General features: G+C 36.3%; 1 protein-coding gene across 5 annotated transcripts in view; it reads left to right on the top strand.

The window, feature by feature from the left end:
* Nucleotides 1–27452, top strand: part of LOC107036189 (peroxisomal leader peptide-processing protease) — a 96110-nt gene that overhangs the window by 56962 nt on the left and 11696 nt on the right. Inside the window, exon 1 of one of the 5 annotated variants that reach the window (XM_015253965.1) lies at nt 17228–17305. The exons of 3 other annotated variants lie outside the window; for them this stretch is intronic. The gene's annotated coding sequence lies outside the window, so the exon portion shown is untranslated. Of the gene's footprint in view, nt 1–17227; nt 17359–27452 lie in introns of those variants that run through there. One more of the 5 variants, XM_015253963.1, reaches the window with a different exon arrangement.

Consider the following 27452-nt stretch of genomic DNA (forward strand, 5'->3'; position numbering starts at 1 on the left):
CAAAATCGAATTTTTTAGCCGGGTGAACGTTGATTCCAACTATTTAAGCGACGGGCTATTCAGAACTATCAAAAGTATGTGGAAAAAGTGAAAAATGAAAAAAAAAATTTTTCACCGGAGGCCAAAGTGTTTGGATCTTGGATTTTTCCGGGGGGAAAGTCGCTCCAAGGGTCACAAGGGTCAAAGTGTCAGATGTTGGATTTTTCGCCAAAATCTAATTTTTTAGCCGGGTGAACGTTGATTCCAACTATTTAAGCGCCGGGCTAGTCAGAACTGTCAAAAGTATGTGGAAAAAGTGAAAACTGAAAAACCGTTTTTTTCGCCAAAATCTAATTTTTTAGCCGGGTGAACGTTGATTCCAACTATTTAAGCGCCGGGCTAGTCAGAACTGTCAAAAGTATGTGGAAAAAGTGAAAACTGAAAAACCGTGTTTTTTGGCCCCAGCCAAAGGGTCTGATTTTCGGGTTTTCCGGGGCAAGTGGATTTTCGCCAAAATCGAATTTTTTAGCCGGGTGAACGTTGATTCCAACTATTTAAGCGCCGGGCTAGTCAGAACTGTCAAAAGTATGTGGAAAAAGTGAAAACTGAAAAACCGTTTTTTTTGGCCCCAGCCAAAGGGTCAGATTTTCGGGTTTTCCGGGGCAAGTGGATTTTCGCCAAAATCGAATTTTTTAGCCGGGTGAACGTTGATTCCAACTATTTAAGCGCCGGGCTAGTCAGAACTGTCAAAAGTATGTGGAAAAAGTGAAAACTGAGAAACCGTTTTTTTTGGCCCCAGCCAAAGGGTCAGATTTTCGGGTTTTCCGGGGCAAGTGGATTTTCGCCAAAATCGAATTTTTTAGCCGGGTGAACGTTGATTCCAACTATTTAAGCGCCGGGCTAGTCAGAACTGTCAAAAGTATGTGGAAAAAGTGAAAACTGAGAAACCGTTTTTTTTGGCCCCAGCCAAAGGGTCAGATTTTCGGGTTTTCCGGGGCAAGTGGATTTTCGCCAAAATCGAATTTTTTAGCCGGGTGAACGTTGATTCCAACTATTTAAGCGCCGGGCTAGTCAGAACTGTCAAAAGTATGTGGAAAAAGTGAAAACTGAGAAACCGTTTTTTTTGGCCCCAGCCAAAGGGTCAGATTTTCGGGTTTTCCGGGGCAAGTGGATTTTCGCCAAAATCGAATTTTTTAGCCGGGTGAACGTTGATTCCAACTATTTAAGCGCCGGGCTAGTCAGAACTGTCAAAAGTATGTGGAAAAAGTGAAAACTGAGAAACCGTTTTTTTTGGCCCCAGCCAAAGGGTCAGATTTTCGGGTTTTCCGGGGCAAGTGGATTTTCGCCAAAATCGAATTTTTTAGCCGGGTGAACGTTGATTCCAACTATTTAAGCGCCGGGCTAGTCAGAACTGTCAAAAGTATGTGGAAAAAGTGAAAACTGAGAAACCGTTTTTTTTGGCCCCAGCCAAAGGGTCAGATTTTCGGGTTTTCCGGGGCAAGTGGATTTTCGCCAAAATCGAATTTTTTAGCCGGGTGAACGTTGATTCCAACTATTTAAGCGACGGGCTATTCAGAACTATCAAAAGAATGTGGAAAAAGTGAAAAATTGAAAACAATTTTTTTTCACCGGAGGCCAAAAGTGTCGGATCTTGGATTTTTCCGGTGGGGAAGTCGGTCCAAGGGTCACAAGGGTCAAAGTGTCAGATGTTGGATTTTTCGCCAAAATCGAATTTTTTAGCCGGGTGAACGTTGATTCCAACTATTTAAGCGACGGGCTAGTCAGAACTGTCAAAAGTATGTGGAAAAAGTGAAAATTGAGAAACCGTTTTTTTTGGACCTAGCCAAAGGGTCAAATTTTCGGGTTTCCGGGGCAAGTGGATTTTCGCCAAAATCGAATTTTTTAGCCGGGTGAACGTTGATTCCAACTATTTAAGCGACGGGCTAGTCAGAACTGTCAAAAGTATGTGGAAAAAGTGAAAATTGAGAAACCGTTTTTTTTGGACCTAGCCAAAGGGTCAAATTTTCGGGTTTCCGGGGCAAGTGGATTTTCGCCAAAATCGAATTTTTTAGCCGGGTGAACGTTGATTCCAACTATTTAAGCGACGGGCTAGTCAGAACTGTCAAAAGTATGTGGAAAAAGTGAAAATTGAGAAACCGTTTTTTTTGGACCTAGCCAAAGGGTCAAATTTTCGGGTTTCCGGGGCAAGTGGATTTTCGCCAAAATCGAATTTTTTAGCCGGGTGAACGTTGATTCCAACTATTTAAGCGACGGGCTAGTCAGAACTGTCAAAAGTATGTGGAAAAAGTGAAAATTGAGAAACCGTTTTTTTTGGACCTAGCCAAAGGGTCAAATTTTCGGGTTTCCGGGGCAAGTGGATTTTCGCCAAAATCGAATTTTTTAGCCGGGTGAACGTTGATTCCAACTATTTAAGCGACGGGCTAGTCAGAACTGTCAAAAGTATGTGGAAAAAGTGAAAATTGAGAAACCGTTTTTTTTGGACCTAGCCAAAGGGTCAAATTTTCGGGTTTCCGGGGCAAGTGGATTTTCGCCAAAATCGAATTTTTTAGCCGGGTGAACGTTGATTCCAACTATTTAAGCGACGGGCTAGTCAGAACTGTCAAAAGTATGTGGAAAAAGTGAAAATTGAGAAACCGTTTTTTTTGGACCTAGCCAAAGGGTCAAATTTTCGGGTTTCCGGGGCAAGTGGATTTTCGCCAAAATCGAATTTTTTAGCCGGGTGAACGTTGATTCCAACTATTTAAGCGACGGGCTAGTCAGAACTGTCAAAAGTATGTGGAAAAAGTGAAAATTGAGAAACCGTTTTTTTTGGACCTAGCCAAAGGGTCAAATTTTCGGGTTTCCGGGGCAAGTGGATTTTCGCCAAAATCGAATTTTTTAGCCGGGTGAACGTTGATTCCAACTATTTAAGCGACGGGCTAGTCAGAACTGTCAAAAGTATGTGGAAAAAGTGAAAATTGAGAAACCGTTTTTTTTGGACCTAGCCAAAGGGTCAAATTTTCGGGTTTCCGGGGCAAGTGGATTTTCGCCAAAATCGAATTTTTTAGCCGGGTGAACGTTGATTCCAACTATTTAAGCGACGGGCTAGTCAGAACTGTCAAAAGTATGTGGAAAAAGTGAAAATTGAGAAACCGTTTTTTTTGGACCTAGCCAAAGGGTCAAATTTTCGGGTTTCCGGGGCAAGTGGATTTTCGCCAAAATCGAATTTTTTAGCCGGGTGAACGTTGATTCCAACTATTTAAGCGACGGGCTAGTCAGAACTGTCAAAAGTATGTGGAAAAAGTGAAAATTGAGAAACCGTTTTTTTTGGACCTAGCCAAAGGGTCAAATTTTCGGGTTTCCGGGGCAAGTGGATTTTCGCCAAAATCGAATTTTTTAGCCGGGTGAACGTTGATTCCAACTATTTAAGCGACGGGCTAGTCAGAACTGTCAAAAGTATGTGGAAAAAGTGAAAATTGAGAAACCGTTTTTTTTGGACCTAGCCAAAGGGTCAAATTTTCGGGTTTCCGGGGCAAGTGGATTTTCGCCAAAATCGAATTTTTTAGCCGGGTGAACGTTGATTCCAACTATTTAAGCGACGGGCTAGTCAGAACTGTCAAAAGTATGTGGAAAAAGTGAAAATTGAGAAACCGTTTTTTTTGGACCTAGCCAAAGGGTCAAATTTTCGGGTTTCCGGGGCAAGTGGATTTTCGCCAAAATCGAATTTTTTAGCCGGGTGAACGTTGATTCCAACTATTTAAGCGACGGGCTAGTCAGAACTGTCAAAAGTATGTGGAAAAAGTGAAAATTGAGAAACCGTTTTTTTTGGACCTAGCCAAAGGGTCAAATTTTCGGGTTTCCGGGGCAAGTGGATTTTCGCCAAAATCGAATTTTTTAGCCGGGTGAACGTTGATTCCAACTATTTAAGCGACGGGCTAGTCAGAACTGTCAAAAGTATGTGGAAAAAGTGAAAATTGAGAAACCGTTTTTTTTGGACCTAGCCAAAGGGTCAAATTTTCGGGTTTCCGGGGCAAGTGGATTTTCGCCAAAATCGAATTTTTTAGCCGGGTGAACGTTGATTCCAACTATTTAAGCGACGGGCTAGTCAGAACTGTCAAAAGTATGTGGAAAAAGTGAAAATTGAGAAACCGTTTTTTTTGGACCTAGCCAAAGGGTCAAATTTTCGGGTTTCCGGGGCAAGTGGATTTTCGCCAAAATCGAATTTTTTAGCCGGGTGAACGTTGATTCCAACTATTTAAGCGACGGGCTAGTCAGAACTGTCAAAAGTATGTGGAAAAAGTGAAAATTTATTCACCGGGGGCCACAGGGTCAGATTTTCGGTTTTTACTTGGAACAATGGTCAGATTTGTTAACACTTTCATTTTTTTTTTGGATAATGCATGCAAGCGTAGGGACAAGAGTGGCTAGAATAGATTCTGCTACCTTCTCCCCTTGTTGGGTAAAAATGTCAAGCCTCCACTTACATGCATCTCCTCTCCACCCTCTCGTGAAATGTCGATTTTCGAGATTAAAAAAAAAAATAATAATTGCATTTTTTATTTCAATAACGCATGAGTAAACAGGGATATGAACGCAGATTTAATATAGGCCCATAGAATTACGGGGACCGGCAAGGATTTGGAAAGTCTGAATACAAGTCCTGCTTACACCTAACAAGTGCTGAAATGGGACATGACCAGAGGTAGAAAGGTTTCGAAAGCACTTGGGAAGAGGCTTCCCGAGACCTATCCAGTTCTGAACGGAACGACCTAAGTAGAACTTGTCAGGTCCAATTATTCGACTCGGGATATATATCTACTATAAAATTTTATAAAAAAGTTCACCATATTCGAGATTTATCGATCTGCCATGGATTCGTTTTTTAAGAACATCGTAGAATCGTTTTCTCGTAAAATGGAAAAATCAAGTTTGAGGGGACCCATAACCCCCGTTTGCCCTGTGCCTCGCGCGCTAGAAGCCCGCAGTTATTATCTCTTAAACTGTGTAGCACAGCTAGTTGAAATTTTTTCAGTAGCTGGGCAATATTATAAACATTATCTGTGAAAAACGTGGGGACAATCGTACGAAAAACCTGTTTCCTTGGGATATACCTTAAATGTCATTGACTGGCCAATCGGAGAAATTCAAAACAATTTGACTTTTTCAAAGTGTCTAAAAAATTATGGTAGTTTTTTGCCGAACAATTGCCGAAATTCATAAAGAAAACGAAATATTTTCAACTTATGAATTATTTTTTCCGTGTTGAATGAAATTGCTTGTTATGCGACGTTGCTGGAAAATCGCTAAAATCACCGGTCATTCAGTGTAGAGTGAATTCGGCAACGCTGGAACCCAAATAACACATTAACGAATCCCCGCGGAGGTGACCAAGCCACCCAGATTTAACCCCAGTTTAACCCAGATTAGGGTTAAATGAGTAGTAAAATTATTCACTTCAGAATTGTTTAGACTTTAGACCCTTAATAACCTAGCTTATTCCGAGATTCTAAATTGTAATTTTGGAAAAGAATAATACTTTCAATCAAACATTCGTGTTTCACACCAGGAATCGTACTCAAATGATCACGAAAAATGTAAATCGTCTAGTATCTTGTACGAAGAATATTAAATCAAAAGATTTTCCTTGTTCGGTGGCTTGGCGCAGTTCATTGCCTCACATGCGAAAGGTTTCGAGCTCAAATCCCGGCCGGGTAGAATGGTGCGATCTAACCATTTAAAGTCTTGATCATCATCGCAGCGTAGGGGAGGGTGTGANAATAACCTAGCTTATTCCGAGATTCTAAATTGTAATTTTGGAAAAGAATAATACTTTCAATCAAACATTCGTGTTTCACACCAGGAATCGTACTCAAATGATCACGAAAAATGTAAATCGTCTAGTATCTTGTACGAAGAATATTAAATCAAAAGATTTTCCTTGTTCGGTGGCTTGGCGCAGTTCATTGCCTCACATGCGAAAGGTTTCGAGCTCAAATCCCGGCCGGGTAGAATGGTGCGATCTAACCATTTAAAGTCTTGATCATCATCGCAGTGTAGGGGAGGGTGTGACTGTACCGCCCACCTAAGGGGAAATGCCAGTTTTATATTTTATATTTCAACTTGAGTATAAAAAACTTTTTTGTGAGACTTCTTTAACTATTGAACTCGTTATTCTCGAAGTGTAGACGCCTAATTCTCCTTAGAATCCACAAAATTGATAGAAAATAAAAGAGAAAGCCTATTGAGCGGTACTAGCCGCCGTCGGGTAATACCGCTCGGCACGATTCCAATGCCGCTCATAGGGTTTTGCGTGTATAGTATACCCTAACCGGATCGAAGCGATGTAACATAGCGATAAAAAAAAACTTATGAGAATGCAATTATTATTATTACATTATATTAATCCGATAAAATTTTTCATCTCCGATTTTTATTCTTTGCTATTTTTTTATGTATTCTATCAAAATGTGAGGATAGAAATTGAATTGATGGGTATTCCTTCATTATTTGAAAAAATATATCAATTTTAAAACTTCTTTAAAATTTCTAAAAATTTTCGTTTTCATGATCTGATTTCATTGAGAGGAATTATTATATTATACTGATATTATTTAACATAAATATCTCTTCATTTGAAAATGAGAAAAACTGTTCCCACAATTTGTATATTACAATGGGAATAGAATCCAGTAAATTTAATTTAACCACAAAGAAAAATTGGAAAGAAAACCATAAAATAAATTAATAGAATATAATATAATCTAGTAAGCTAGTAAGCTTTAATATGAGCTAGTAAATTAAGTAATTTAGAATTTTTTCCGGAAATCCACAGGGACTAACTTTTGGGTAGTATTGTCTTCAGATCTACTTTAAGGATACCCAAGTACTTCATTCAATTTAGCAACTTTTCAAACATCGAAAATTTCAAACATCGCTTGTGTCTGAAACTGATATCTGTATCTTAATTTCAGACGTGCTGATGTCTGAAATTGAAATATCTCCATTGATTCAGACACATTTTAATGTCTCAAAAGTGTCTACAAAATCGTCCCAAAAGTGTTCGAAAAGTGTCTACAAAAGTGTCTGAAATTCAGACATAAGTTTTCGCAGTGATAGGATATCCTATAGGATTTTTTCATACCTGGTTTGTCTACAAAAATTCTGATAAGTTTCTCATAAACATAGAAGCTTGGACAATTTTCATAATTTAATAAGTCCTAGTTCCTAGGGCTCCAGAATTTTTTTTTTTATTGGTTTACAGTATCGAACCCGTTGCAGGGTTCTTTACACTGTCGATAGATGAGGTTTTCGTACATTTTCGTGTAACATTGGTTATCTTTTGATAGTTACATATTACTGTTTATATGCGGAGTTTACATTTCGTTAAGAATTTGTCTATAGCTATGAGAGCTCGGAAGTCCGTTGTCATCATAAACTAGCAAGTCCAGTACGGAGAAAAATATTTCAGTGATCTCAGTGTGGCTGTTGGTGCTGTTCTTTGGCTCCATAATTTAATTGTTCCTAGTTCTTTTACATGATGTCAGGATTGCGCTATAAAAACGTATCGCAGAACTATACGACTTTTGCCTACGTGCACCACCGGCACGTAGTAACCTTCACAACCTTGGAGTGTCACCTTGTATTTCGACAACTTATGTGGGAAATGGGTTAGCTTTTTAAATTTAGGGTGAACGTTCTCTGTCTCTCCAATGACACAACCTACAACCTTCAGTCTCGTTATGTTTTCAAACAACAAACATTGAAGATTGTGGGTAGTGTCATAGGAAAGACAGTGACATTGCGTCCTGAATGAAAAGAACACGATTCATCTTACCCCAGGAGAACCACGAAAATTGATTCCATCAAACGACAAAATTCCCACTGTGTTAGAAAATTTGACGACATTCAAGTAAGGAATATATTTCAATTTTCCATGTTGTGAATTGGAATTCAATTCAAGATGAAATCTTTGGTAATATTCTTTACTCTTGTTGAAAATTAAATAAAATGAAGTCTCCATGTTTAAGGATATGCAAGGATCTTTTACAATTTGGTACAGACCACACTATAGATTCATCCATTTTCAATCATAACATTTGTCAATTAAATCGAGATAAATTTGATAAAAATCGTGGATATTCAGTGTCATTGAAATTACATTTTTCACAGAATAGTCATTTTTTTAACATTTGTTTTTTACAAATAAATTATAGCAATTGTTGGAACTTTGGGAAATTTTATTTTTGCGTTCGAATGGAAGCTTCGTAATCGTTCAAATTTAAGTTTTGGATTTTTTGTGTTATATCGACCCAGCATGATCCAAAAAATCCGAAAATGCAATATTTAGACCGTGTCTGTGCACATGGATGTATGTGTGTACGCATGTAAACAAATTTTTCTTCGATTGTACACTAATAAATAGATGGAATTGTTTTTTCTCCTCAAGTGTAGGTATTGTTGAACTCTATCAATTGCCATTAATTAAAATTTAATTCAGTAGCGAAGTCGTAAAGCAGTTTAAGTCGATTTTGACAATTGACCAGTTTTTTGTGAATATCTCGAAATCTAAGGGAGATAGCTAAATTTTTGTTCAGACCTTTCTGGTAGCACTCAAATTACTCTAGAAAAAAGGTTATTACGAAAATTTCATTATCTACTTTAGATTCGGAGATATTCTTCAAAAACTCAACTAAGAGATAAGTCGACTTGAACCGTTTTACCACTTCGCTACTAAATTCATCGATTAGTTTTTTTAATTTTGGAATTTTTTCGAAAATCGGTTGTCCCACGATAGCTAAAGAAAATGTTGTAAATGAATTGATTGATGGCTTAGAAAATTTGTTTGAATGCCCTTTTGACCGAGTTCGAAGATGAAGGCGATAGCAATAATCGTGATTTTGATTTATTTAAAAATGTGCAAAAATTTGCCATTTATTGAAAATCAGAATTCCGGGGATATCTTTGAATATCGTGCTTCAAATGAATTCAATCATAGCTTAAAATATTTGCTTTAATGCCATCAGTCGAAGTTAAAAGATGATTATGATAGCTATATTGATCGATTTGATTTTTATGATGATCCTTGAAAATTTCGAATTTTTCATGAATTTCCCTGAAAGTGAGCTTTCTGATGGTCTCTCCAAATGTGTCTCAAATTCATTCAAGTATGTATAAATCAAATTTTTCTATCAACATTCTATCGAAGGGCTGAGGGGGGAGATAAGACTGCAAAAAAGACAATCGGCTCTATAGAAAAAAAGGATAGTAAGAATAATAATAACATAATCTTATTCAATTTAATAAAATTAAATAAACAATGAATTATATATGATAGAAGAAAATGACGTGCAAAATAACCATTCAGAAGCAAATTGCTGATTTATTAGTAGAAATAACTATACTACATGCAATACAAGAGCAATTTTCCACTTGTTTTCTTTCAATTCAATGAAAATTCCAAGGACACACTCATCTCGCCAGTGATTCTTGACAATTGAGAAAAAATTCCTCTAACCTTTTTTCCACGATTTCTCCAGCTCACGAACATCGTGAAATCTTCATTCTTATCACGCAGAGACACCCAGTGCACACCTTTCCAATTCCTGTCGCATTCTATACGTAAGCCGCATGAAAACGGATATTTAATTCGTGCAAATGGTTGTCAATAGTGGGAAAGCAATGTGTGGCAATAGACATGCCACCTCAATAGGCATTTTATTCCATATTATATTACCACCATGTGATAAACTGTAACTCATGCATTCTAAAGATATATATCCGAAATTAGAAACGTTTTACTTTCACCCTGACAATCGCCTCTAAAGTACTATCGATTTTACTTGCAATTTTTTATCATCCATTCTGTTTTTTACACCTCTTTTTACGCTGGTTTTTCATTATAATTTACTTTTACAATAGCTATCACTGGTATGATCGTGGGAAATATTCGAGTGTAATTTCTCGGTAAGATTGAGTTGTGATTATGGATATGTAACAGTATAAGATTTATCAGTATCGAGGGCGGATGTAGCGCATGATATTTTTATCCAACTTCCGCATTTAATTCCTAACCAATTTCACCTCTGAGAATTTCAATACTCAGAGAGGAAATAATTTTCTTGAATTTGAAATAATGATAATGAGTTAATTTGCGAATAGTTTTCCAAGTTTCGCAACTCAACAGGGTTGAATGTTATTAGCGGTTATGTTGAAGAGACAATGAGTGTCTTTGGGACTGGGGAAAGAACGATTCATTTTACACATTCGGATACACTGTTAAAAAATCTTCACTGAAGTTTCCAGACTTGAGTCTTGAAATATGAAACAAGTGACGGTTTCATTGAAACCTCAGGGAATTTTACCATTGAAAATTCGTGGTTTTCGTGGAAAATTCATGGAAATTTTAAATTTCAGTTAAATTATTCCATGAAAATTCATGGAAATTGGGAAAATTCAAGCAAAAATGTCCTTGAATTTTCAATTTTTTGAAATTTCAGAGCAATTTCTTATTGAATTATCATGCTTACATTGAAAATTCATGGAAATTTCGGAATCTTCATGGTTCTTCCACTGAAAAATCAGGAATTTCCTTGAATTTTCAGGGAATCTTGAAGTTTCATATACTTTTTTCCGTTAAATTGAATTCAGTGTCATTTTCTGGAAGTGACGGTATCGTAATTTTTCATAGGAGATTCAGGTAAAAATTACGGAACGCTCTGGAAAAATTCCGTGACAGTTCCGTAAAATTTCCTACAACCACATTTCGCTCCGGAATTACGGAAAAGATAGGTAATTTTTATTGAATATTTCTCTCCGTGTACATACGATTTTGTGTAACTATTTCCATAGATTTCAATTTTTCCAATATTCTTCCATAAAACCCTGTCATATTTCTTATTTTAGTATTTAATGATTGGTAATAAAATGTAAATCGAAATCAAATAGCCTGATCCATTCATATTGTCATTAATTTTCAGTCGAAACAGAAATATTCCCTCAAACTAGTGATTCTGCTCTTTTCATTTCATCATTTTTTAAATGAAATTTAGTTATACACTGTTTAAAAAATTTGGATGTATTTTCTGGAAGAAGACATTGAATTCGATTTTAGAGGAAAAAAGCCAATGAAAGTTCGAGTTTCTTCGAAAATTCAACTAAAATCCGATCATTTTTGTAGCGGCTTGAAGACAGAAATTGCACAATTTACATAAATTTTCAAGCGAAAATGAATCTTCACAGCCCAATTCCCTTGAATTTTCAGGGAATTCCTGTAAAATTCTTGGAATTGCGGGAATTTTAGAAGGAATTCCCTGAAAATTCAGAGGAATGTGGAATTCAAAGAGAGATTTCTCGGAACTTTTCTGATTTTTCGTTAATTTCGCGGAATAATTAAACTGAAATTTACAGTTTCCACGGATGTTTCCATGAAATTATGAATTTTCATTGACAAAATTTCTTGAAATTTCAGTGAAATTTTTTTATCAATACACAAAACGTTAGTCATTCCCAATACAAATGGAACCACAATCCCCCTTTCTTTGCATTTATCAAACAATTCTTTTAGACTTCTAATCTTCCCAGGAATCTCATGCATTGAAAACTCTCATTTCCCCCAGCAAGCCTGTGCCCTATTCCATATTGTAAATGGTCATTACCGATAAGCCCCAACGATCAGTCTCGATAAAATGGCCCTCAAATATTTGTATTGAAATGACTCTTTATTCAAACCAAGAGTGTCTCCCCAATCTCCAAGCCGTACATACGCCCATACCCCTCCTATGCGTCCACATTTTTTCTCCCGCGATAAATACCTTCAATCATTTTCACTGTGATGTCAAGAGATGTTGGAGAAAATGCAACAACTTTCATTTAATTGTCATTGCGCGACATTTCAGTAATTATTTGAGACATTTATCAAATGGTAATTGATAATTGGGTCATTCAAGGATTTTAATTTTTATGGAATCAAGTGATGAAACACGAAAATTGAATGAAAAGTATTAAACACATATTTTTTTATTTTTATTATTTTATTTTTAAAAACCATAAAAAATTGAGAAGTTGGAGAAAATAGAAAAAAACATAGTATGCATTGAGATGTCATAATGCAGAGTTTTTCAATCACGCATGCCTTATTGATTTTTCTTTATTCATCGAAATGGAAAAACATTAGACACTTATTTTTCCATTTCCCAACACAAAACATTAGACACTTATTTTTCCATTCCGAATTATATTGAACTTGAACTGGGTAAAACTTCAAGAATAATAAAAATGAACTGAAATTCATGATTTCTATGATTTTTCTCTGGAATTGAAACTTTTCAATGAGGAAATTCCTCGAAATTTCAATCAAACTGTTATAATGTTAGAAATTTTTCGAATTTTCATGAAAAATATGATAGTATTTCTCATGAGAGTGACATTGAATCCGATTTATGGAAAAAATGATTATGAAATTTCAAGTCTTAGGTAGAATTCAAAAAATTTCGCTAAGAATCTTGGAAATTTCTAACAAGTTACGCATCGACTGTAATTTCAAGGAATTTTATCATTGAAAATTCGTTATTTGAACGAAAAATCCATGGGAACTATAAATTAAGATTTAATCATTCCGGGGCAATTGGTGAAAAATCCGGAAAAATTCAGAGAAATCTCTTCCTTAGGTCCAGATTCCTCTCAACTTTCTGGAATTTTTTTCAAAAATTCCTGAAATTTCAAGAATTTCAAAGGGATTCCCTGAGTATTCAAGGGAATTTGGCACTGAATATTAATTTTCACTTGAAACTTCATGTAAATTGTAGAGTTTTCGTTTTTCGGCCACGAAAAAATGAGATTTTACTTGAATTTTCAGCGAAACTTGAAATTCCATTGACGTTTTCCCCTTGAATCAAATTCCAAGTCTTTTTCCGAAAAATTCAGCTAAACTTTTCCAACAGTGTATTGATTTTCAGATCACTCAAACAACAAATCAATGGAATATTACTTTTCCAATATCAATATTCCCCGAAATTTCCGTGAAAATTAAACACGACAAAAATGTCCGGGACCCGAAAAATAGACGAAAATTTTCCCCAGTACACTGATAGAATGATTCATTTATTCCAAACGATATTTGTTAACTATTACCGAATGGTAGAGTTGAATATGACCAAATGAATATTGGTTAATAGTTAACGAATGGTTCACTTGAACGGCGAAAGTCAAGTCAAACAAGACTCCTCAAATATACATCGTTAACTATTAACGAATGAACATTTGGTGAGACCGAATAGACCCTAACCTCCAACGAAAATCCATTCGCTAACAATATTTAATCCGTTCTATCAGTGTACTTGATAAAAATTGACGCCAAAAATGTCAACCAATGACCTACGAAGACGAGCCCGATCATTACTGTAACACAATTTTCATTCCCACAATCTTCCAGCAAGGAATCGAATTTCTCGCGCGGTGATCTATCCCCGAGTCCCCGGCCTCGGGCATTAATTCAGCCGATTACTTGGATGCGAAACGCGTCGGTCGCTCGATTGCATTCGCTCAATGTACGGTATCCGTGAATGTACGCTCGCCAACTCTATACGTGACTCGATTCTTACTTATTCTTTTTCTTCCCATTTGCCTTTTTTTCCTTTTATCGGTTGTGTCGCTGCCACGCTGTCTATCGCCAACAGTTCCCCTTTCTCTCCTCAGACGCCCGAGCCAAACACATTGCACTCGTTCATTCCTCCCTCTTTGTCTCACAAATATTCAACCTCAGTGGAATTTCCATCCACGGAATTCGAACGTGGAATATTTAACTCAAACTACCGAGCTACATTCCCCGCTACTTGAAAACCTCGTTCGCCTGCAACAAGTCGTTTAACTTTTTATTTGATTTTTCGATCACTTATTTTCCGCTCGTGTGTGTGTGAATGATAGATTGTGTGGGTAGGTGCCGTGCCTACGAGCCTGCTGCCACGCTGTCTAGCTATCTCAAGTTCGCTCTGCCCCGGACAACACAACCCAGTGTTTGGGTTTTCCTTTGAAAATGCCGTTCGTACTCCCAAACCTCCAAACTTATCGTAACAAATACTCTCTCTTTCACTCTCGCAGTGGATCCCCTCTCACTCCGATCCGTTGGACTATTTCCTTTTCCGCCCGAGATGCCGACCCACAATTTCTCGGCGAGATAAAGCCGCAACACCTGCGTATCTGTCGATAAATGTTAATGCTCAAGTTTTTTCTTTTCATTTTTTTCCGTCGGGGTAAATTATTGGATTGAATGCTTTGTCAATTTTTTATTTCGCCGGTAATTGTGGGGGATTATTATAGTCGTTTTGGCCTTCGCTGATGGATTTTAGTGTTCGTTTTGTGCGAAAATTATTACTGCAATTATCGATGAAATTGATTTGAAGTTATTTCCCTCATTATTCGTCCTCCAAGGCTGACTCGACGGATCTCTTTACTACTTGACTCGTGCTTCCCATATATCTTTTGATCCACCGGTGTGGATTTTCAAGGCTCACATAGGTGCTGTGAATAACAGATACTAGTACACATTTACAAAATCCTGTCTCCGAGCTAAACGGGGAGGCAGGGGGAATGGAGAGACTGAGGTGGAAACAGAATCGGATGGATGTCTTCGCCTTGGGGCCTCACGGAGAGCGTGAGAGGGCGAGAGGGTGAGAGGGAGTTGTGGTGAACGAGTCGACAGAGCCAAGTTGGCAAAAGGGAGGTGCCAAGCGGTCTACCGACATACACATGAGGCTTATTCGCTTGTACAGTGGGCAAAAACTAGTTCAGTACACTCGTCCACTTGCGAAGGCTAACGATATCAGGCGGATTCTACGTAGTGTCGAGGATATAATCGTGTTGAAGAGATGAAGGGAAATTGTTTTAATTATTTGAGAGTTGGGATGGAATGATATTCGAGAATGTCGTTCGTCCTCCTCGTTATTTCATAGAAATCGAATACGCTGTTGACAATTTTTGCCTGAAATTTCCGGTACACTTTTTAGAAATTTTTATGAAATTTCATTACCACTGAAATTTCAAGTAATTTCGTCATTGAGAATTCAGAATTTTGTGGGAAATCAACGAAAACTGTCAATTTCAGTTCCATTTCTCCCTGAAAATAAATAGAAAACCAAAAAGTTCCTGTAAATATATTCTTGAATTTTTAGGACAGGGACACAGAATGCGATTTAGCGGTACAAAAATAATGAGGAGATAATCGTGTTGAAGAGATGAAATTGTTTTAATTATTTGAGAGTTGGGATGGAATGATATTCAAGAATGTCGTTCGTCCTCCTCGTTATTTCATAAAAATCGAATACGCTGTTGACAATTTTTGCCTGAAATTTCCGGTACACTTTTTAGAAATTTTTATGGAATTTCATTACCACTGAAATTTCAAGTAATTTCGTCATTGAGAATTCAGAATTTTGTGGGAAATCAACAAGAACTGTCAATTTCAGTTCCATTTCTCCCTGAAAATAAATAGAAAACCAAAAAGTTCCTGTAAATATATTCTTGAATTTTTAGGACAGGGACACAGAATGCGATTTAGCGGTACAAAAATAATGAGGAGATAATCGTGTTGAAGAGATGAAGGGAAATTGTTTTAATTATTTGAGAGTTGCGATGGAATGATATTCGAAAATGTCGGTCATCCTCCTCGTTATTTCATGGAAATCGAATACGCTGTTAAAAATTTTTGTCTCTAATTTCCAGTACACTTTTTGGTAATTTTTATCGAATTTAATTACCACTGCAATTTAAAGTAATTTCGTCGTTGAAATTTCAAGTAATTTCAGCATTGAAAATTCAGAATTTTGTAGAAAAATCAAAGAGGACTAAATTTACTAAATTTCAGTTCCATTTTTCCCTAAAAATGAATAGAAAACCAGAAAGTTCCTGTAAATATATTATTGAATTTTCAGGACAATGACACTAAATGCGATTTAGGGATAAAAAAATCATGAAACGTCAGATTTCACTGAAAATTCAATGTAATTTGGATTCCGATATCAGGTGGACTTTACGTAATGACTTGTCGAAGAATAATGTTGATTGATTGAGAATAAACAAAATAATAATTTATCCGCATTCAGAAGTTATTATTTTCTACAGTATGTATGTTATAAATGATAAGTGAACAAGTTCAGTCGTTTATTGGTTTTTTTGAGCAAAAAAAAATTCACTTTTTTTTTAATTTCAATTTTTATCAATTATTGCAGCTAACGGAAAATATTCAATATATTTTTTTCAATTAATCAAAAACCCTGTTTCGAGATTCAAAATTTAATTCTCCAGTAATACTTATCTTTGAAACGTAATTCCTCGAGCAAAAAAAAAATTACGTAAAAAAAATTGTTTTTTTTACGGTGTAATGAGAAAAACATCGATATTTTAAATAATCGATGTTTTTTCCTAAAAAATCGATTCAAAATACCGATGCTTTTGAAAAACATCAATTCTTCGACAATCGATGTTTTTTGAAACATCGCCCATCCCTATTCATGGTTCAGTTCGAATCCGAAACATCTAACCTCAACCCTGACAGGGTGTGGTAGGAAATTCTTGAGCAGTTGAGGATCCAACTTATCGGATCTGAGCCTTTTTAGAAATTCGGAACCCTTCCTGTTCTGGTTTGAATTCAGAGTACCTTAAAGTAGCTCTACCCTTATCGTAAATTCAAAGATTGTTGAAAACTGCAAATAAATTATAGAAAACTCGATTAGATTCGGAATTCTAATTTTTTTCTCAATTCAATTATCGTTTTGGTTTTTCAAAAATGAAATGTTTAAAAACTAGGATTTAACCCAGTGTCTTATGTGAAAATCAACATTTCCATTGTAATCAAAGATTAAAATCTGATTTTTTTTCATTAGATGTGAAAAAATCAATAATTTTTTTGACACCTCATAAAAAATAATCCACCGTGTTGCAAATAAGTTGTATTATTTATTTATAAAAGGGAAAAATATCAATATTTTGCGAATTTTAATTTAGATAATACTGACTGGGTATGAATTTTTTCAAATTTTTTCTATGCAATTTATTTGGAAAATTTAAAAACTGAAAATATCCAAAAGTACAGCGTAGCCCGGCCGAAGGGTAGAGCTACTTTAAACGATTACTCATCTCATATTTCGAATAGTCCGTGACGGAATCCTTCCTTTCGGGGTTTTCAGTGGGCTACACAAATATTCTTAGCAGCTTCACAGTAATACTGGAGGAATTTACACGTCAGTGTTGTTACGATCTTCGGTGAGTAAACAGTGCATGAATCATGGCTGACAAAGTAAACCCAAATTAATACAGGTTACCAGGAGGGGTAACGGTGAGATTCTAGATTTTCTAGATTAGAAGGCCTTTCTAACAAAATTTTGAAAGGTCTATATTCTTTATTTTTACTTACTCATTTTTTAGTTAGTTTTAACTTAAATGAAACTCATGAAACTTCTCTGAAATCTGTTTTTCCAATTTCTATCAAGAGTTTCATCGAAATTCGTTCAATGTCGCTTATTGCTGTTATTTATTGTTCAATTTCATTATTCACAATTTCTTGTTGATACTCAAAATTCAAAAACTAATTCTTTCATCGGAGGCACACATGACTAACTGAAAATTCGACTTCAAGACAGTTCCACATCTTGTTTTCATTGCATGTTAGCTAATTTATGAATGATGAAGGTCGATCCTGGAAAATTGATCAGGCACTGATAAGGCAGATTGGATCCTGACATTCGGATCAGGCATTGATTCAAACAAGCGTTACACATTGATCCAGAACTGATCAAACTCAATTTCTACCGATCAGTAAGTCCAAGATTTGAAGAACAGCCAAAAAAGTGATGATTTTAATTGAGAAATACTGTCAACTATACCTTATATAATGTCGAAAATTGTGTGTGAACAGGATCTCATAGTTATTGAACTATGAGTTCTTCAAAGAATGTGAGCTGAAAATCTTATAAGTCCGGTTCAGTTATGTTTACTTATATAAATTCTACTTCAATCATAGCTACTAAACCTTGTACATAGGTTTCTAATGCTCGGTAATAAAAAAATGTCACTCTTGTGAAAATTAATAGTTAACTGTCCATGAAATTTCTATTTGTTTCTAACAATGTACTCGGAGACCTTCAAAATTATCGTCTATTTCTGGAAGGTTTCGCTGGGTAACAACGAGAGGAAGATGCTTTTTGTGCAGCATTTATCATGGTGTGCTGGAAAACATGAGGGAAATACCCGATGGGTTTTGAAGGGCGAGGGATAGCGTTCGGAAGATTATTTTTTGTCATTCCGGCCGTGAGGCAGCGCTTCACGTACGCTCCGCTCCGCGTCCGTGAATCTCTGCCTACGGCCATCATAACAAAAAATACTGTTCGTCATACGGCCAAAAAAAACTTTTCTAGCTCATATGATTGCAGCCCTCGCCTTCGGCTCGGGCTGCAAACTCATATTCGCCAGAAAAGTTTTTTTTGTCATTCATGCCCGTTAAGTGGCGTTTTCGTGGTGTTTTAGAACCCGTAAGTGGGATTTACCAGGCCATGGGCCGGTAAGTAAAAACTAGCCCCGATTTCACGATTTACGGGCCATGGCCTGTTAAGTAAGACGTGAAGTGAGTCCCTCTTACACTATAGCTCGTGCGGTTGAACTATAGTTTGCCACTAAAACCCAAAATTCACGAGGAAAATCATAACAAATTCCGTTAAAAGAGCGAAATGAATTTCATTATACCCGACAGCGACGAAGAGGAGTCACAAGACATTTTTAGTGAAGTGAATATTACCAGTGACGACGCAGCAAGTACGTCAGCACAAATAGTTGAATTTTACCTTGTGACACATTCTACTTCATTTTTTCATCCTAGATCGGTCCGTTAATTTAGAATTTATAATTTATCATTTCNCCCCCCCCCCACACCCCCGGGCATTCATGATAAAAAATAGTATGTGTCACTCGGCCCGTAGCGTCGGTTTGCGATTCGTGTGAGTTAGCAGCACTCGGCGCGGTAAGGCGGGACGAGGCTCGCCGAAGGCCTACTTTACCGACGCCTCGTGCTGCTAACTTCACACTCATCGCAAACCTCCACTTACGGGCCTTGTGACACAAATAACTATTTCGGCCTAGTGACGAAATATACTATTTTTGTCATTCCGGCCGCGAGGCAGCGCTTCACGGACGCTCCGCTGCGCGTCCGTGAATCTCTGCCTATGGCCGTCATGACAAAAAATACTGTTCGTCATACGGCCAAAAAAACATTTCTAGCTCATATGATTGCAGCCCTCGCCTTCGGCTCGTGCTGCAAACCTCATATTCGCCAGAAAAGTTTTTTTCGGCCTAATGACGAAATGTACTATTCTGCATTCTGTTTATGGCCGATCGGAGTTTAGGGTACGTGACAAAGTTCACGTCCTTGGTAGATGCGACTCGTTATGTAGTCGCATCTCTCGTGGTATAAGGGCAGCGAATTCCAAGAACCCGACCAGTTGATGGAAATCTCAAGGAAATAAACAAAATTCTAACCAGGTAGGGCGCAGAGAAAGAAATACCTCAGTATTTACATCCCAGTGAGAGAAGACGTAGAAAAAATGGGAAACGCGTAATCGCTATACGGAGAGAAAAGTTGGAGAAAAATTATCTAGAAAATATTTTACGTTGAGACAAAAATATAATTCTGCCAATCAAATTTGTGGAAGTTATAGTACAATTGTATATGAAAATTACGGCCATTTGTTTGTCTGGAACAAATATGAGTGGCAGAATTATTTAGATTTTTTTCTCAGTGCAGTATACGAAAGGTAATTATGGAGCGAAACGTAATTCAATAAAAAATACTTTTGCGGAGGATATTTTGTGATTCGTTCGACAAACGAATGGCATCTGTGAAGGAGAAAAAAAGAAATTTCTGCCAAGACTGACCAGTAATTTTTAAAAGAGGGACATTAAAATCGAAAATAGACATCAAAACCGGGAAAAAAATCTTCAGATTATAAATTTTCAGAGGAGACAAAACAGTAATTCTTCTCCGAAATGCTCTTATGGAAGTGTTCACTTAAATTCAAGGAATTTTCACATCGAACATTTTTCTCTTCTCGTATACGCCTGTAACGCATCTCAAATGATACTTGGTTCAAACAAAATTCTCTTGATAAACTTATTTTTTTCTGTCAGTGTAGACTACTGAACAAATATGGGAAAACGTAGATTGTCTGGAACTCGAGGATAAATGGAGAGTACACACGAGCTTTGCTCGTTTCGCATCTTAATGCTCGATTTTTTATTTTCAAATGTAGTATTGTTATTATTTTTTAATTTTATACGTCTTTGACGTTTCTTATGTCTTTATGCGGGACCAGGAATTGGCAAATAAATCTGGTCCTTTCACCCTCTAACCACACAGCCACTGCCGTTGGTTTTCAGTGGGACTATAAAGTGACAAAAACTCAAATTTTTTTTCATAAACGGTGAAAAGCTGCTCAAGTTATTTATTTCATCTCCATTTTTTGGTTTCGAATGGAACCTTTGTATTCGTTCAACCTTAAATTTTGGATTGTTGCTTCCGAATGGAAGCATTGTAAACGTTTAAATTTTAGTTTTGGTTTTTTTGTGTTATATCGACCCATTATGATCCAAAAAGTCCGAAAATGCAATTTTGAGACTGTGTTTGTACGTATGTATGTAAACAAATTTTTCGTCGATTGTTCTTTTCCTCAAATGTAGGTACTGTTGAGCCCTATCAATCGCTATTAATTAAAATTCAATTCATTCATTAATTTTTTCAAGTTTTTAAAATTTTGAATTTTTCATGAATTTCCTTGAAAGTGAGCTTTTTGATGGTTTCCTCAAATGTGATGTTTCAAATTCATTCAATTATGTCTAAATAACATTTTATCAAAGGGCTGATGGAAGAAATAGAATTGTAAAAAAGACAATCGCTTCTGTAGAAGAAAGGGATAATAAGAATAATGATGACGATAACATTCAACTCACTGAAAAATCTGACAAAATTAGTTGAAAAGAAATCTTATTCAATTTAACAAAATAAAATAAACAATGAATTATACATGATGGGAGGAAATGATGTTCAAAATAACCATTCAGAAGCATATTGCTAATTTATTAGCAAAAATCGCTATACTATATGCAATACAAGAGCAATTTCTCACTTGGTTCTCCGTGTATTTGTTCTTTAAATCAGAACAACATTAGCACTTTGAGATTTTTTCTCTGCAAATTCTTCTCTTCTCACTTCTGACTCACTTTCAAAACTTTACTCAATGATTTCACTCCAAAACTTACATTTCCCATCTCATTACTTCCTGCTGTCCTTTAAATATAGGGAAATTTCATTCATTCCACATAACGAATTATCACCAGATCAAATTTCCCCGGTGTTTGATCATCTTCAACGTAAATTCATATCGACAATAAGTACAGTGTTTGATTCCGTGTAAGTAGATCCACGTAATCATGGTCGGCCAGTTCGCCTCCGTGGTTTCCACCATATCCCCCCCCCCCCTTTACCGTTCATTAATTCAATTTTCCTGCTGTTTCAATTCCACGTCATTATCAAAGCGGAACGGGCATGAAAGCCACGAGATGTGCATATAGTTTGACTCGTTGAATGCGCATGTTTGAAATTGAAACAGCTACGAATGTGAATGAAAATTAATGCTCACTGTTTGATTGTGAGCAGAGAGAAGGGGTAGAGTAGAAAGGAACGTCAGACATTTGTTCCACGAATGCTTGCAGAGCAGCATCCTCACGCTAACAGAAACCGTCTTCTTCAGCGAAGGCATTCGTATATACAACCCAGAGGCCTCTAATTATCCACAACGTAATCCCCGCACTTTGCCACTCGTCAAATGAGTGACTCATGTCTATTTATAGATTTTCTTCAATTTCATTTATTCATGAATTAAGATGCCATTGGAATTCTTCTATCTAAAATTTGAATGGTATCATTCTGAATAATTGTGTATTAGTTTAATTATTTTTTATTTTTTTATTGTTGGAAATTCCTTGGAATTCCAGTGGGACTGTCAATTTCTGGAAATTTCAGTCAAAATTTTTTAGGGGACAAATTATTAGTAATAATGAAATTGGAAATTTCCCAGAAATTTCTCGAAAATTTGAAGTTTCATTCGATGGAATTCCAAAGTTTTTCGGCAGCAGAAGACGAGAATTCCTCAACTTACTGAAATTGTCAATCAAATCATGCACTCGCCTTTGGCTCGAGCTATAAACCTCCCACGAGCCAAAAAAACACTTTTATGTCACACGGCGATAAAAGTATTATCTGGCGAATGTGATTATGATCCTCGCCTTCGGCTCGAATTATAAAGCCACATTCGCCAGATAATACTTTTTCATCACGCTGTGACGGAAAGTGAACTTTTTGGCACGCTCCGCGTGCCTAAAAGTCCAATTTCCGTCACGTTGTGATGAAAAATATTGTTCGTAACTCGTGAAACAATGTTTTTTAGCTCGTGGGAAACACTTTTTTGCACTCGTTACGAAATATACTATTATCGCCTGATGACATAATATACTATTCCGTACTCGTATCGAAAAATACTATTTTGACACTGCTGCTACAGTGATGGAAATGGTGGAACGATTCAGTTGCACCAAACGAGGTTTCTCAACTGTTACCGCGATTCGTTAATAGTTAACGAATCGTGATAATAGTTAAAAAGTCTCGTACGTTCACCTCGAGCCGAAAAGACTTTTCGTTCACTCGTAAACGAAAAGTAAACGAAAATGCTTTTCATTTACTCGCAAATGAAAAGGGCACAGTTCGGCCACTCGCTGAACGTAACATCACTGTCAAAAAATATTGTTCGACACATGTGAGACGGGAATTTTCAGCTCGTGTAATTGGCAGCCCTCGGACTCGGCTTCGCACTCGTGGATATTCCGTCTCACTCGTATCGAAATATACAATTTTATCAGTGATGTTACGTTCAATGAGTGGCAAACTGTGCCTTTTTTCATTTACAAGTAAACGAAAAGGCACTTATCGACACGAGTAGTGACAAAGGTTTAAATCTATACTGCAGCCCGTCGAAAGGGTAGATAGAGCTACTTTCATTCAAAGTAGTACAGTCTTGACTCCAGATTATTTATTTTCCCCGTTGGATTAATATTTATTTCATTCAAGGGACTATTTCGTGTTGATAAATGAGCACATGTGGAGAAAAAGAAAATAAAAAAACATAGTAAAGGGGAGATTCGTCTGAGAAAGCGTGTGTGACCGCTGTGGTTTTCTGTGATTGGAGGTCTGAATACTTGCTAATGCAAATGACTATCATTTACTGAGAATGTGACGAAAGGGAAGACGTCGCACATACCCTGTTCCAGTTTATTTTTATCCCAACAACTGCCAAAGGAAATCAAAGTCTCCTCTGCCAATTATCTCGGTGGAATAATGCAGAAAAAGTTCTAAAAAAAACTCGTCCACGTTTACCGAAACGCCGAGACGTTTTGCGTCACAGACTTGGCTAATGTTCGTGGGATCATTTCCTTGTTTCATATGAACCTCGATCATATGGCTCCAGAGTTATAGCTCCATCCTGGAGATTCAATGAACTTTTTATTTCAAAGCATTAATCACGTGAACATTTCAGTGAAATTTTGTCTCCTCTTAATCACCCTGATAGACTGGTTCATTTATTCCAAACGAGATTCGTTAACTATTAACGAATGGTAGAGTTGAATATGATGAAATGAATATTCGTTAATAGTTAACGAATGGTTCACTTTAAAAGTGAAAATCGAGGCAAACAAGGCTCCTCAAATGTGCATTTGTTAACTATTAACGAATGAACATTTGGTGAGACAGAATAGACCCTCGTCTCCAGCCAAATCAATTCGTTAGCAATAACTCATCCTTTCTATCAGTGCATTTAGACGATTTAGAGGATATCCAAGTACTTCGGCTATTTTTTCTCCAGTGGAATGCTTCTCTACTTTTGTAGGCGAATGTCAGAGCTTTCATGTGAGTCCCATTTAACCCTCAGCTTCCGGACATTTCACAATGATTGTATTATTTTAACTTTGCGGGTCTCAATTTGAATCTCGACAGTGAAACGATAGAAAACAATTTCACATTTTGAAAAAAAATTGGAATGTTTACTTTTGGAGGAAAATTGATGAAATGATTTAAAAAATGCAATGTTTGAAAATTTGAGCATTTTCTATGGCTAATTTATAAACAATCAATTTTCCACTATAGAAATCATTTGTTCGGAATCGTAACAAATTTATTCATCTGCAGGGATAGCCATGTCCATCAATTCTATAGCGAAGTGCTAAACTAGGATAATTTTATTTTTATTTTATTTTATTTTGTGCACTGAGACCCAACAGCCAAAGGCCAATGACAGGGTCACTACATATCATATAAAGTTGTAAAATAAAAGTAAATATTCTGATAACAAGAAAACAAAAAAATGCGAGTTAATGGCACGAAGCAGGTAAATAGGAGAAAATTATGCACTAACAAAGATTCAAATTTAAATTATAAAGTAAACATTATGAAGCAGTTTCTCTTAGCCCAGATAAGTATTTGTAAGCTCTAGATGTAATGACTCCGAGTCCGTATAAACATCCACATCACAATCAGAGTTCACAAATGAGTTAACGGTATTAGTTAGACGGTAGACTGGCTAGGATAAGTGCAAAAATGGAACACTTTCAGAAGACTTAAAAAATTTGACCACGTTTGTGAGAACTTTCGATTTAAGCAATAGAGAATTTTCAAAAAACAATTACACTTATCCTAGTTTACCACCTCACTACAGAATTATAATTACTGTTAAATTATTAAGTTGTCCGTATCGTAATATCACTTTTACATTTCAATTATTGAATTAATCATCAATTTAAATAGTCAAATTTTGAATTATTATTCATTAATCAGTAATTGAGTTAGGAAGATTAACGATTATTTGGATAATCAGAAATCTCTTATAAGAAATTTAATATTATCTACTTAACAGAAAAGTTATAGTTCCATTTTTTAAATATTTAATTCATTATCAATTGGAAATTTAGATTATTAATTATTTTACGATTTTTAATTTCGATTAGTATATTTAAACCTTGATCAATGTAAGTCGGAAATTCTTTTAATATGGAAGAATCGAAAGATTGATGGCCATCGCTGTTCATATTCAGAATTTTAGATTGCCTTATTTTCGGTTAAATTATCTGAATGTGCAGTATACAGTCTTTTAAGTATTTATATATGTCGTTTACATCTGTGTAGTTAGTTGCTTCTGCAAAATTTCTGGTGATATAGGGCATGAAATTTTTTTGAAATTTCATGGAAAATATTATAGTAAATCTCATGAGAGTGACATTGAATCGGATTTAAGGAAAAAATGGTCAAGAAATTTCAAGCTTGAAGCAGAATTCACGGGAATTCATAAATTTTCAGTGGAACATGAATAGTCAGAAACAAAATGACCTGAACTTTCCTGATTTTTCAGAATTTTTCACAGAATAATTGAACTGAAAAATCAAGTATTTTATCGATTTCCAGATCGTTTGAACAGAAAGTAAATGAAATATTTAATTTTTCAATGGCAAAATTTCCTGAAATTTCAGTGGGACTTGAACACGATAAAAATTTCCGGAATTTGGTACGGAAAATTCAAACGAAGAATTTTAACCGTGAAGTTTTCGTTGTCTGTGAATTTTCAATATTATAAATTAAAATTTGATTCAAAATCGATGTACCCCCATTTACCCCACAAATTGAACAAAATTTCATTTCTTAAAATGTTAAACTAACGATCGAATTTTAATAACAGCTTGAATTCTTTCAAGTGATTCCGAAAATTAAAAATCATGTTCAATTGAAGTTTGAATACATTGCGAATTCAGCACAAATCCTTCCCTGAATATTCATAATTCTCAATGATTTCCATTCCCCTGTGAATTTGAAAAATGGAATCCCATTGAATACTCCACAAATCAACTGACTGCTCAACGAGAACACACATAAAACTGTCATATGAATTAGTTATTGTTGAACATTTAATGATAATTCCCTAACAGTGTATCGGAATAGCCCCAAGTAGTGTCGATAATCACGTAAAATTAGCAATACAAATGCTGACGTATATGCAACTTCATGAAATAATTACGTTCGAATAACCCGAGATAATTATAGACTGGTTCTCTACGACTCACCAAGAGGGGGCAAAGAATTCGCTGGATAACCATAAAAAAGTCGTTGAAATGACAACTCACAAGAGCATTTTATTATCATCTGAAGTATAAATAATCCATTGATTACCTCTAACGACCTAATGAATAAAGTGATGAGGAATTGGCAAATCATATTACTATGTATCCAATAAATCTGTTTCCCGCATCGCGGAATTCCCTGATTCCTCGCGATATTGATCATGACGAGTGGAAAAATCATTCCGCATACGCTGGTGCAACTATTGCTCTCATTTTTCATCCACTCGTCTCATCCACTTGCATCACATAACACCACTGACTCATACGATTGGGTATACTACAAAGTGTATCGCGTGCATCACATTTTTTTTATTCGCTCAAAATCACCAGACTCCAGCTTCCGAGAAGATTCGTGCCTGCATCATCAGCAAAAATGCAAAATCCTCCAGCTATTAACAACATCACTCCGTGACTCAGCTTATTTTCCACTCAATTTTTTTTCTCGATTCTCTTTCCCATCTGTTTTAATTTATTTCTAATTGATGAAAATAGAACAGTGGTGACGTATAACCATTCAAGTCCCTGCTCCACTGACAAAAATCGATATTTTATGATCTCTATATCGGGAAAAATGAGGAAAATTAAATGATGGTTATGGCCTCATCAATTATACTCCCATCGATGCAGAGTTAATTCAACACATGTTTTTGTACGATCAATTGAACGTTCGTCACACCTCAATTTAATCATCCGTGGTGTATCATCCGTGTTGATTAATGTCTCGGATGTTTATCTTCGCTTTTTTACTTCGACTCGTGGATTCCACTGCGGCTCCAGTCTCCTTTGCAGAGCTCTATCGCTGATATTTTTGCTATTTGACAAATGAATTCAGTAGCCAAGTGGTAGAACGATTTGAGTTGTTTTTTTTTTCGAAAATGAGATTTTCATCACAATCGATTCTTATGACGAACGCAGTAATTTTTTCTGGACTGACCTTCACTGTTCCTCGTCCGGGGATTGGTGCTGGCCTTTCCCCAAACTCGTAAAAGTGAAAATCACTACGGAAATATATTGTTCAGGGCGAGTGCCATGGGGTTTTTTACTCGCACGGAGTTGGTGTCCGAGCCGAAGGCGAGGACTGGCCAACCACTGATACTATTTTTATCATTACGCCCCATAAATCGTGGGTCTAACCTCGCTTCGCTTGGTTAGACGGCTGCTTTCTTTTTTTCGGCTGCTGGCCCGACGACGAAAGGTTTTCGGATTTTTTTTCCCAGTGA

This window comes from Diachasma alloeum, unplaced genomic scaffold (genome assembly GCF_001412515.2).
Source record: "Diachasma alloeum isolate Michigan unplaced genomic scaffold, Dall2.0 Dall_scaffold_00206, whole genome shotgun sequence".
NCBI classification, from domain to species: domain Eukaryota; kingdom Metazoa; phylum Arthropoda; class Insecta; order Hymenoptera; family Braconidae; genus Diachasma; species Diachasma alloeum.